At 44.7% G+C, this 10,975-nt stretch overlaps 1 long non-coding RNA gene across 2 annotated transcripts; it reads left to right on the forward strand.

Moving 5' to 3' along the window:
- Nucleotides 1-2,496: 2,496 nt before the first annotated feature.
- LOC149917611 (uncharacterized) lies at nucleotides 2,497-4,878 on the forward strand. Of its 2 annotated transcripts, none has more exons than XR_016467565.1 (3): nucleotides 2,497-2,531; nucleotides 3,283-3,502; nucleotides 3,583-4,878. It is a non-coding gene; the product is annotated as an uncharacterized LOC149917611 (long non-coding RNA). The 2 variants fall into 2 exon arrangements; XR_016467564.1 differs by having other exon boundaries at nucleotides 4,058-4,878.
- Nucleotides 4,879-10,975: the final 6,097 nt, after the last annotated feature.

Genomic DNA, 10,975 nt, shown 5'->3' on the forward strand with positions numbered 1-10,975 from the left:
CCAACATAATGTGACTACATGGGGATTGTGGGTCAGCCAAGCCTCCATCAAAAGGAATTTGGTAAGAGCCAAAGCTCTTGGTATTGCTTTCTTGTAACATCTGAAAGCCCTCTGTTCAGAAGCACCTGCCACCCTTAAGTGTGGTTGCAATAAAATGAGATGGGGTAAAAAAAAATTTACAAGACATATTTTGCTCACAATGCTAAAGTTGAATACATTTGCACTTACAGAATTAAGCATTTCTCATTTCTCGCCTTAGTTTTAGCATATTTTCTGCAGGGAATTTATGGCTGTGAGATTGCCTTAGTTGAGAGTTACTGGAAGTGAAAAGTAACGCTCTCTATCCAGCTAGGGCTATGAATAATGTGTGCATGTGCTCTCACATATACCCGTGTGTGCTGCTGTCAATTTGGGGCACTTAAAGATTTATGAAGTGTAAAATGCAATCTCCAAATGGTGGCAATTCTCACTGAGAATAAAATTCAAGAGTGAAAAATGTATGTGAATGGTGAAGAACTGAAAGGTCTTCATCGTGAAAAAGACCACCTTCACCTCTCAGCCTACGTTATGCATTTAGAACCTTTTCATCTGTAGGGTCCTTGCAAGACACCTCCTTTTTCCCAGTACGAATGGAGGACACGCATAATCACAACACTCATGTCAAGGAAGATTTCTAAAGCCACACAATAAGATTTATTTATTATTATTAATAAGATGTATTTATTGTTGTTTTACACCTCTGGTACCCAGCGACCATCCAGAACCTCATAATCCTTTTGGGGACAGAAGTGGTATTCCATGCTTCATCCTGTGTGTTGTGAATGGCTTTGTTGCCACAATTCTGGTTATTAATTTAAATGTCGTTTAACCACAAATGGATCAACATGAGTATAGCAAAAGGGTGATGTTCACTGGAAGTAGGCAAGCAAACCAGATGGAAAACTTATCCGGATGGATAAAGTGCAGCATAGGGTGAGCCATGGAGCAAATCTGTTGGCATCTGAGTCAGCTCAATCCATGGCTCTTACACAGACCTGGACAAATCAGTTCATTTCTGCGTGTATTTCCTATTTAGCTGCATCTAACCACCTGCAATGCTACAGGCTGGTGCTTCCATGATCTAGGGCAGAATCTTGCTGGTAGTTCATCATATGCACATACTGGAGTATGAGCAGATAAACAACAGAAAGGGGTTAATAGAAAGAGGTTTGTTTCTCCTTTAGGAGCTGCCTGCCTTCCCAGTGTGTAGCACTGTTGCACGACTCAGTCTGTAGAGTCTGGATGCCGTGGGAATCAGATGGGGGAATACCAGGGATGATATGCAGGGAGAAGGCAGTCTGGGCTAAACCAAAGTTACACACCTCAGCTCTTCTTGTCTCTTTAAACCAACAGATTGCAAGTCTCTTTTTACACAAGCTTTCAACTCTCCTCTGGGAGGAAACCAGGAGATGTAAGCATTATATGCTTTAAGCAGCATTTGGCGAGGACATCAATTAATGAAGAACAGCGCTATTAAAATATTTAACTATAAAGTATGATGCGAACATCTGCGCATAGGTGCAGTAAATCACAGCTCTCTTCAAAATGCATGTACTCGCTGATAAACAGATTATCCTTCTTCTTTAAAGATCAATCCAAGTATATCTTGTACGTAGCAGTAGGTACTACACTGAGCTCATGTTCTCAAAACCCAAATCCTGCAATATCATGGATTTTCCACCTAGCCAATGTGTTAAATCAGTGCTATCAAACCATGATAACGGCTTCTAACACAGGAGGATGTTAAATGCTAATAGCCAACACGTGGCCCAATGGACCTCCTACAATAGCTGCAGTCTCCAAGGAGAGTAAATGATGAGCAGATAGCAGAATTTCGCACAGGGTTTCCAACACCTGGCCTCTAAGTTCTCTCAATCAGTGATGTTTTGTGATCTAGTTAAACAAATATTTTTTTGTTTGCAGTAAAACCATCACTCTCAGGACATCAGAATAATTCGGTGCGGTTAAGTGGAACATCTTTAAAGAGGATATTAGTGTTACTTTGAATTTACTGGACTTACTGATCCAGTATTTCATGAGAGAGGGCCAACATACTTGTTTACTAGCATGTTATTTTCTATTTCTGAATTCAGGTTCTCCCTTCGGTACTATTCATATCTCATATTTGCCCAGCCCTACTCCTCACTGTGCTCAACCCAACATTTAATATATATAAATATATATATATATATATATATTTACATGTTTTAAATGATATCAGAACTATCAGAAGTATATTAATGAATTATTTTTTGCAGGTTCCTTTGTGAACCACTGTAAGGGAACTGCTGAATCATGGCCTGAGCCTCTGATTGATCACCAGCAATGAGTCAGCCATGGGAGCACAGGTGTAGGCAATTCACCTGTGCTGCTGGAAGGGGTGGAGCTTGGCTGCATCTCTCCTAGACCCATTTAAAAGCTGACTACCAGTGGGGAAGGATCTCTTCTGAAGATCCCTCCTTCTGGAGTTTTCCAGCAAGTCCAGGAAAAGAGTAAGCCTTCTATCTGTTATTTTTGGTGTAGTGACCTGCTTAGCCACGCTCTCTTGTATATTTCTTAATTATAACGTCTGTATGTTCATTGATTATGCAACCATCATCTCATATTTAGACTGCTCTTTTAATAACCAGCTGTAGCATCTAGTCCATAGGTGTCCAACCTTTTGGATTGCCTGGGCCTCACTGAGTGAAGAGGGATTGTCTTGGGTTGCACGTAAAGCACATAATGAAGTTAATGTATGTAAGAACACAACTTCACTTCTTATGTATTTTTATTATGATATAGAATAAAGAGAGCAACAAAACCATAAAACTGGTGGGATATTTGTCCTTGTTCTTGTGAACCTAATGCATCATTCTGGCTCGATGGCAGTAGTTGCAGCTCTTTGTGAGTTCTCAAGGTGCTTGTCAGAGATTTTTGATGAAATTTTACTCACGTTCTTTTGCCAGCAAGCTTTGCAGCCAGCTGTAGGCAGCCGGTAGGAGGGTGCTTAGAAGTGCAGTCTTGTTTAGCAGAGAGGTAACCTTTAATGGTGTGAGTGGTGGTGGTGAATGCTGGTGAGAGGGGAGCTCGATGGCTTGCTGTGGAAGGCAGCTGTTTCATGCTCTTTGTGAACAAATCCACGTGTCCAATTAATGTAGCACCAGCCTCACCTGCACACGCAGTTCACATTTTTTTACCTGACATGAAAATAAATGAGTCCACGCTCCCCATTTAATGCTAACACTTGATTTCTTGCGCTAGCAGTGGACTTGCTTTGGAAGAACACAAGGTCACAGTGAAGGGTGTGGGTGTATTGCTCTAAGTAACGTCAAACACACAAACCTCCAGAGCACAAAAACGAGAAACCTTGACAAAAGAGATGGAAATAGAAGGAGCACACTGCAGACAGATCCCACTTCATCTTTACAGATGCAAAGAAGCTTCACTACTGTTCATATACAACAAAGAAAATAATACCCAGGTGAGAACCTATACCTTTCTTTTCAACAGACAGTTCTTTACTCTTAAACTTGACCTTGCTTAATGCAAAATACTTTTCAGGTAAGTGTGGGTGGACACAAGATGGCCTGGGTTAAATTCCTACGTGTCTCTAATAAATACCATCCTGGAGTCCTACCCTGAGCCATCTGGATGCTGATTGCTGCAGATCCTACTTGCTAACAGTATGTTAAATGGCTGAGCAAAGCTATTCTTCACCTAACAGTATGTTAAATGGCTGAGCAAAGCTACTCTTCATTGAGGGAAGAAAATGCCAATGGAAAGACACGCAGGCAAAGATGTGATACCAACCTGTTGTTCCCCAGAGTATAATGGTATTTCATTAAAGCCCTTCTGGTTTAAGTGCTGGCTGTGCCTTCCTCCTGTAGTAACCCAATGTTCCCTGTTGTTAACTCTGTCTGGCCAACTCTCCTGGGTAGGGACCTACAAAGAAGATACAGCTGACTATACGTATAGCACGAGATGCCCGTGGTTGATATGACTGAGGCACTCCATGAGCTCATCCTACTTTTTTCAGGCTTTTCTGTGCTGAAAAGGCCACAGAGAGAAGATACAGCCCATGAACCCAGTAAGGATCTTGTGGAAGGAACCCTCCATGGTTTTGAAGCCCTGTTTACCCCACAGCAGCAAGCTACAGCCTTACGCTGTGTTGTCCACAACCTGGGCACGCTTCTCTGAAGTTGGTTCCCCATCCTCTTACATGTTGCTTTAATACATCTTCTGCAACAGTTTGGCTCCTTTTGAAGAAGGAATACTTTCCAGATACGATAAGAAATACCTCACAAGTTAAGTACATCTTGGATTCTTCCCTTCAGGTCCCTCTCTCTAGCAGACACCAATGAATCCAATCCCCCTGCCTGGAGTTCCCATCCACATTAGTCTGGTCTCATCACTCAGGACTGCTGTCTTTGTTCAGGAATGTTGTACAGTGTGTGTTCAAAAAAGTTCTCCCTTCCCTCTCTCAGCAAGAGTTTCTCGTTTGTAATTTGTTAGTTGTTGCAGGACTGCCTGTTTATGACTTATTTAAGCACTCTTTGTAGTGTGATATTTAGCAGCTCCTCTCTTAAACAGTTCCTTGGTCTCTCCATAGTTTTGTGTCCCCAGAGCTGCTTTCACAGTGCTTAATGTGACTTTCTGCCTCTTGTCACACTCATTGAAGACACTGAACCATAAACCTAGCCCAGTTTTCTCCAAGGGCATCGGCACAGTGAAGGATAACATCTGTCCCTAAACCCCCACTTACACAGCACTGCTGTGGTCACACAGGGCTTCTGCTACCATACGTGACCTAGGCAACCCTATGGCTCTGATGTCACTTGCAGAAATGGCTTTGGGCAGAGAAGCATTAGTGGATACCTTTTCAGTCTCTAGTACAAACCGGGATGGCCAGAGAGTCACCCCAAGGCTCTCCTGAAGGCTTTACACATCAAATGCCTTTGGTGTCTTGGGATGTTTTGTCGTATTCAGGCACGCTAGTCAATGAGCTAGGAATGCAAAATGACCTTTTCTTTTTATGCGTTCATTCCTTGTGCACGTTAGCAGGAGATTCTTTCCCCTCGCTGCACTGCAGTCCTTCACTGTCCCAACTGTCCTTTCTGCTTTCCTTTGCTGCACTGTGGCAGTGCAGAGGGGAGTGCTGCTACGAGGCAGCCTGACAAGCTGTCAGGTTTTTAATTTGTGCCTAAAAGTTGCAAGTGGAGGCTGGAAGTGTTATTCCCATCAGCTGAACTGAAATAGCACCACAACGATAAGTCCTTCCACCAGAAGGAGCAGGAAGGGGATTATTTGCAACCAGATTTCAGGCCTGACCTTCCACATGGCAAGCTGCAGAAGCCTTTGCCCCTATGTATGACTTGCCCTAGGATGCGTGCTTCTCAGTGTTCAAAGGACCCTCACAATGCAGCACCACAAGGCCAGCAGCACCCAGTACTGTGCTCACATTGACTGGAGAGCAGAAATAACAGATAGAGCTGAGAATCATAGAATCATAGAATGGCCTGAGTTGAAAAGGACCACAATGCTCATCCAGTTCCAACCCCCTGCTGTGTGCAGGGTCACCAACCAGCAGACCAGGCTGCCCAGAGCCACATCCAGCCTGGCCTTGAATGCCTGCAGGGATGGGGCATCCACAGCCTCCTTGGGCAACCTGTTCCAGTGCTTCACCACCCTTTGGGTGAAGAACTTCCTCCTAATATCTAACTTAAACTTCCCCATCTCAGATTAAAACCATTTCCTCTTGTTTGCCTTATCTTCCCTCAGCCATGGGCTGATTTTCACAGTGCCTGGGAGAGAGATCAATAGACAAACGGACAGATGGACGTACAGCTTTAAGAGGCTGAATTTGCTCAGAGCTGAAATGAGAATTTCACTCCAAACCTCCAAAAATACATTGAATTTACCTGGTGGCAGAGGGTGACAAAGTCTGAAATTTCATCACATCTGACAATTCCAAGTGGAGCTCAGCGGTTTTGCTTACGTTTGTATTTGCATGGTTGGTGTTCATCCAACCCGTGTGCCAGTGTGAACCCATTGCTACAGTAGAGATTGGGAAAGTAAATTCACCAAACCCAGAAATGGAAGGAAAATACCACTGAGAAATTTGGATATGATTCAGAGGAAAGCTTTCAACTGATAAATGACAATGAGGTGCTCAGGATCTCCTTCATGGTTGGGCAGACATAGCAGAGATGCAGTAGATGCATCTGATACTGTCTGTCTTCAGAGGTGCACAGCAGGACTTGTTGCTGTATTCATATCATCCCTGAATCTCAAAAGCCTGCCTGGTCCTCATTTTCCTGCTTCCCTGTTGCACACCCTTTGTTAATACTGTTTTCTGCTGTTTCCCCAGCACTGGGAACAACCTCTCCTTTTCCCTTCAGACGTACTTCTCTTTTGGTGTGTTTTTCTCTATTCTCATCATCAGAAGATGTCTCACCTGCTGGAGTCACCTGGGCCTGTCATTCAGACTCTCCTCTTCAGACCTGGCTGTGCTGAAGTCTTTCCTTTTGTTGTACACAGCACAAATAATCTCTGTCTGCTGGGACTGAAATGTTCTGGTTTTATACTTGGTGCTGTGCTTAAAGGACACACAGCATCCAGGAGATCGATCTGGGTAATGCAGTGCATCCTTTCTTAATAATCTGGGAAACCAGAAGCATAGAATTATAGGATCACAGAATCATTAAGGTCGCAGCTGTGCCACTGCATCACCACTCTTTTGGAGAAGAAATTTATCCTGTATCCAACCTGAACCTCCCCTGGAGCAACTTAAAACCATCACCTCTCATCTGATTGCTGTTATCTGGGAGAAGATGCTGACCCCCACCTCACAGAAGCATTGACATTTTCATGCGCGTTCCCCCAAACTCAGTGTGTAGAAAGCTGGTTTTGAGTTCATGAACCAAGCTAGAGGCTTCTTCTTAAAACATAATGCCTCTGGTGTGTTTAAAGTAGTCTCAGTATGACCACAGAGCCAGACTGATCACCTCCTTTTTGCACAATTTGCACTGGACATCTTCAACATCAGTTCAGAAAACACTCCTCCAAAGCCAGAACAGCAACCAGACATTGGGCACATGCTGCCCTGCCTCAGCTACTGGTTTCTGGCAGGTGAGTTGAAGTGAGAGGGCTGGTACTTCTTCCTACTGCTGTTTTGGCCTGGGCTTTGTTCTTCCCATGTTTAGCTCTGCTGAGCACAGTCGGTTTTCGAATGCATGCATGCAATTTGGTATAGGTAGCACAAGGCTAGCTGCCTTTACACTGAAAGTAGCAGTTGTCAGTGCTAACACACATATATCTCTCTAATGCCTATAGGCAGAAAACACTACAGGAACAGACCCTGTGAGATGAGTTTCCCCACACAACAATGGGATTTGCCCAGAAGGATGAGAGAGGAACTGGTTTATCTGCCCCTCCTGTACAGTGACACTACCAGAAAAACACTGCAGGACATACCTAGGGGTGGGAGGGAGACAAGTCAAGCCAGCAGTGGGGTTCAGCATGTATTCCCTGTGCACATGTACACATCTACTACATGTATACACGTATATATACACCATATATATCTATACTTGTATACACAAGGCATCCGTGTGCATCAGCACAAACAGAAAACACAGCACTCACAAGTACAAACAGCTCCAGTCACCTCACTCTGTTCCTCCTCTTGCAAATCAGGGTGGAATTCTGCCAGTGCAATATGTATATACACACATATACATACAAACAGTGGAATATATATATATTTGTATATATAGTTAATGCAATACACACACAGTGTGGATTCTTTCAGTTACTGAGCTTAGTCGCTTGGATTGTAATAGCTGGTTCTTGGAACCCAGCCTCCCATTGCTGACACCTGGTCCAGATCTGTGGCCATCCCAAGGTTCTGTCGGGTTCAAATACTGGAGGGACTGGAGTGTCTGTAAGTCAGCTCCTGGAGGACTGTAGATCTCAGCCAGCTGCTGGAGAGACCACTTGAATGTGTGTGGATGTGTGCACACCTGTTGGAAGTACACACTAAGCATCACAACTGGCTGAACTTGGGGATGGGGAGATGCAGCCATTTCCCATCCATCCCCAAAGCACTTTGAGCTCTGCCTTTGGTATGGCTCCTAAACATCCCTAGATGAGTTGTGCACAATCCCAAGATGCTTTTTCCCTGCATCCCATAACAAAGCCTGTGCTCCTCCAGGCAGAATCTCTTCTCTCTTGGTCTGACTCATGGTGACTGGTGTCATCCCCAAACAGTGGGCTGAGCATCCTGTGATGGCACAGGAGCTCCCTGTGCACTGACGGGGCAACCAGGGATCCTTTGGCTTCTTCTTACACAGCCTTTGTGTTTATGCTAGTTAACCCTTCACTGCACAACCAGACAACGAAGCTCCGACATGGCCCCACACAGAATGGTTTGGTTGTGTGACCACAAACACACAGCCAGAAGTCAGTCCCAAAAAGATGCAGAGAATGCTAACTCAAGTTCAACAGCAAGGTCAAGAGAAACAAAATAACATCCCAGAACATCTCAGTTTGCTCCTCTAGTAGATGGACCTCCATTCTCCCCACAGATTTGGAGGAAGCTTAACGGGGATGCATCAATCTGTAGACCAGTATGTAGTACTGATTCTTCATTTGATAAATTATTGGTTTTGTTAAAGACTTTGCTTTGTTTTTGCACAATTCTGGGCATTCTTGATCTCAACACAACCAATAAAGTGTTATGACGACTGCTGTAAGACAGGATCATAGAATCACTGAGGACCAACCGTGTAGTCCAACCATCACCCCATCACTGCCATACTATGACCATGCTGCGATCAGCTGTTCTAAAATAGAAGGTTGCTTCTCTCCCTTCTCCCAGGATCTTCTCCTCCTGAAAAGTATCCCAGGAAGGAATTGGAACAGCACAGAAGCAAGCACATGAATCCTCCTGAAAGCTGACTTTCAGTATGTGTGCCCTTTTCTTTGTAATCCATGCACACCTGTGACATGAAGGAATGGGCACACTGGATAAAGCCACCAACACTTCAGTTGTTGGTGAGTCTTTGTCTTTTGAGGCTTGGTTAAACAATAGGCACCTGGGACCTAAGCCAGTGTCATATGCTACCTTCCTCCTCAGCTTGGAGGAGGTGTTGCCATCTGGGAATACCTGTGAGGACTGGCTTGGAGACTATGGGAGAGAGTTGCTACTCTGGTTGTTGAAGGGCAAAGTCTTTTTATGTAACATCATATAGGTCCCACCAGTAATCTATGGACTCTTTTAATATCATGCAAATTAGACAGCTATTCATCCCTGGAGATGCCTCGGGCAAAGGCTGTTAGTGCACTGGAAAGGTGAGAGAGAGCATTTGGCATTTATCTGGATGACATGGTGTCACTGATACAGCACATTCCCCAGGGGCATTGGAAGAGCTTTCTTGACAAAAAGAAGAGAAGCAAGTGAAACTTTTGCAAACACCAGCTCTGTCACCAGCCTGCTGTCTGCCCTACACCTACAGCACCATCCAACTCCTCATGCTGGCAGGGCACTGAACTGAAAGAAGGATGGAGTTCCTGAATTCACAGATCACCACTGTAAAGCTCCCTAGATCAGCGCATATGCATAAAGGCAGTCTGTCGTGTGCTCACCACTTGCTTCCAAGGATGGGGAAGAAGGATTGCCATAAGTGCCAGCAGCAAGGCAGTGTATATATCCTCCAGGCATTTGTCAGTTGTAAGGCTGCCAGAAACACCTCCGCCGCTCCATCTGTCACCAAGAACATTTTAAGAATGCGACCGTGTCCCTCATCCCGAGAAGGATATTGGAGGAGAAAAAGGATTCTGAGGCAGAAAGGTCTTAAAAGCCGTGTTTTATACAAACACAGGAAGCACAACCAGCTCAGCACTTCATGCCTGGCTTTGTGCTTGAAAGCAGCCTGCCCTGGTAGTGAATTCATTCCGTACTGCCTACTCCTGATGGTTGATGTTTAGCTGTAAGGTTCATCAAGGCTTTTATTAATCCTCCATTTGCTTACTGTGCCATATGCTGACAGTTCATCACAAATAGCTTGCTCGTGTTGAGGACAGGGCATTTCAAGAAGTCATGAAGGCACCTTTTATAATAAACCCTCAGCACAGGAGATGCAAATTTCTTGCTCAGAAAGCACATGCTTGTAGAGCTCTCATCGCTGTGCTATATTGGAGGTCCTTGGTGTCTGCTGCATGTCTCTTCCTGGAACATGACTTGAGAACAGTGAAAAAGTGCTTAAATTACGCGTCAGCAGTCACACAGATGGTCTCTGTCAGACCAGGAGCTGCCTGCAGCCTGTTTCCCTCTCACCTGCTCCGTGGCAGTGAGACAGCGATGCTGTGGCTATAAGAAGGATCTTGTTTTTAATTCAGTGTAGCATATGAGCTCAGCCTCCTCACTGAACACAGCGCAGATGGAAAAGGCTGGGCAGCATTCCTGCTCAGAGGGCTTTTCCAACCTAAGGACAGCATCCTAAACACAGAGAGCACAACACACGTCTGCTATGACAAATGGATTACATTCTGTAATGTCAGCAAATAAAATAGATAGCGTGGCAAGGAGAGGTGCCCAGCTCTTACACAGTGTGGAATCACAGAGCCATTAAGGTTGGAAAAGACTTCTAAGATTAGTCCAACCACCCATCCACCACCAGTATTGCCCATTAAACCACGTCCCTCAGTTATTCTGAAACATCTCCAGGGGCAGTGACTCCACCACCTCCCTCAGCAGCCTGTGCCAATGCACTGCCACTCTTTCTGAGAAGAACTCGATCCTGATACCCAACCTGAACCTCCCGTGGCACGACTTGAGATCATCACCTCTCATTCTACTTCTGTTACCTGGGAGCAGGTGTTGTCTGCAAACTTACTGAGGCTGTGCTCGATTTCCTCATCCAAGTCATCACACAAAAAATGTAAAACCTGATGC

Source organism: Phasianus colchicus, chromosome 6, assembly GCF_987193195.1.
Source record: "Phasianus colchicus chromosome 6, bPhaCol1.hap1.1, whole genome shotgun sequence".
Taxonomy (NCBI): Eukaryota; Metazoa; Chordata; class Aves; order Galliformes; family Phasianidae; genus Phasianus; species Phasianus colchicus.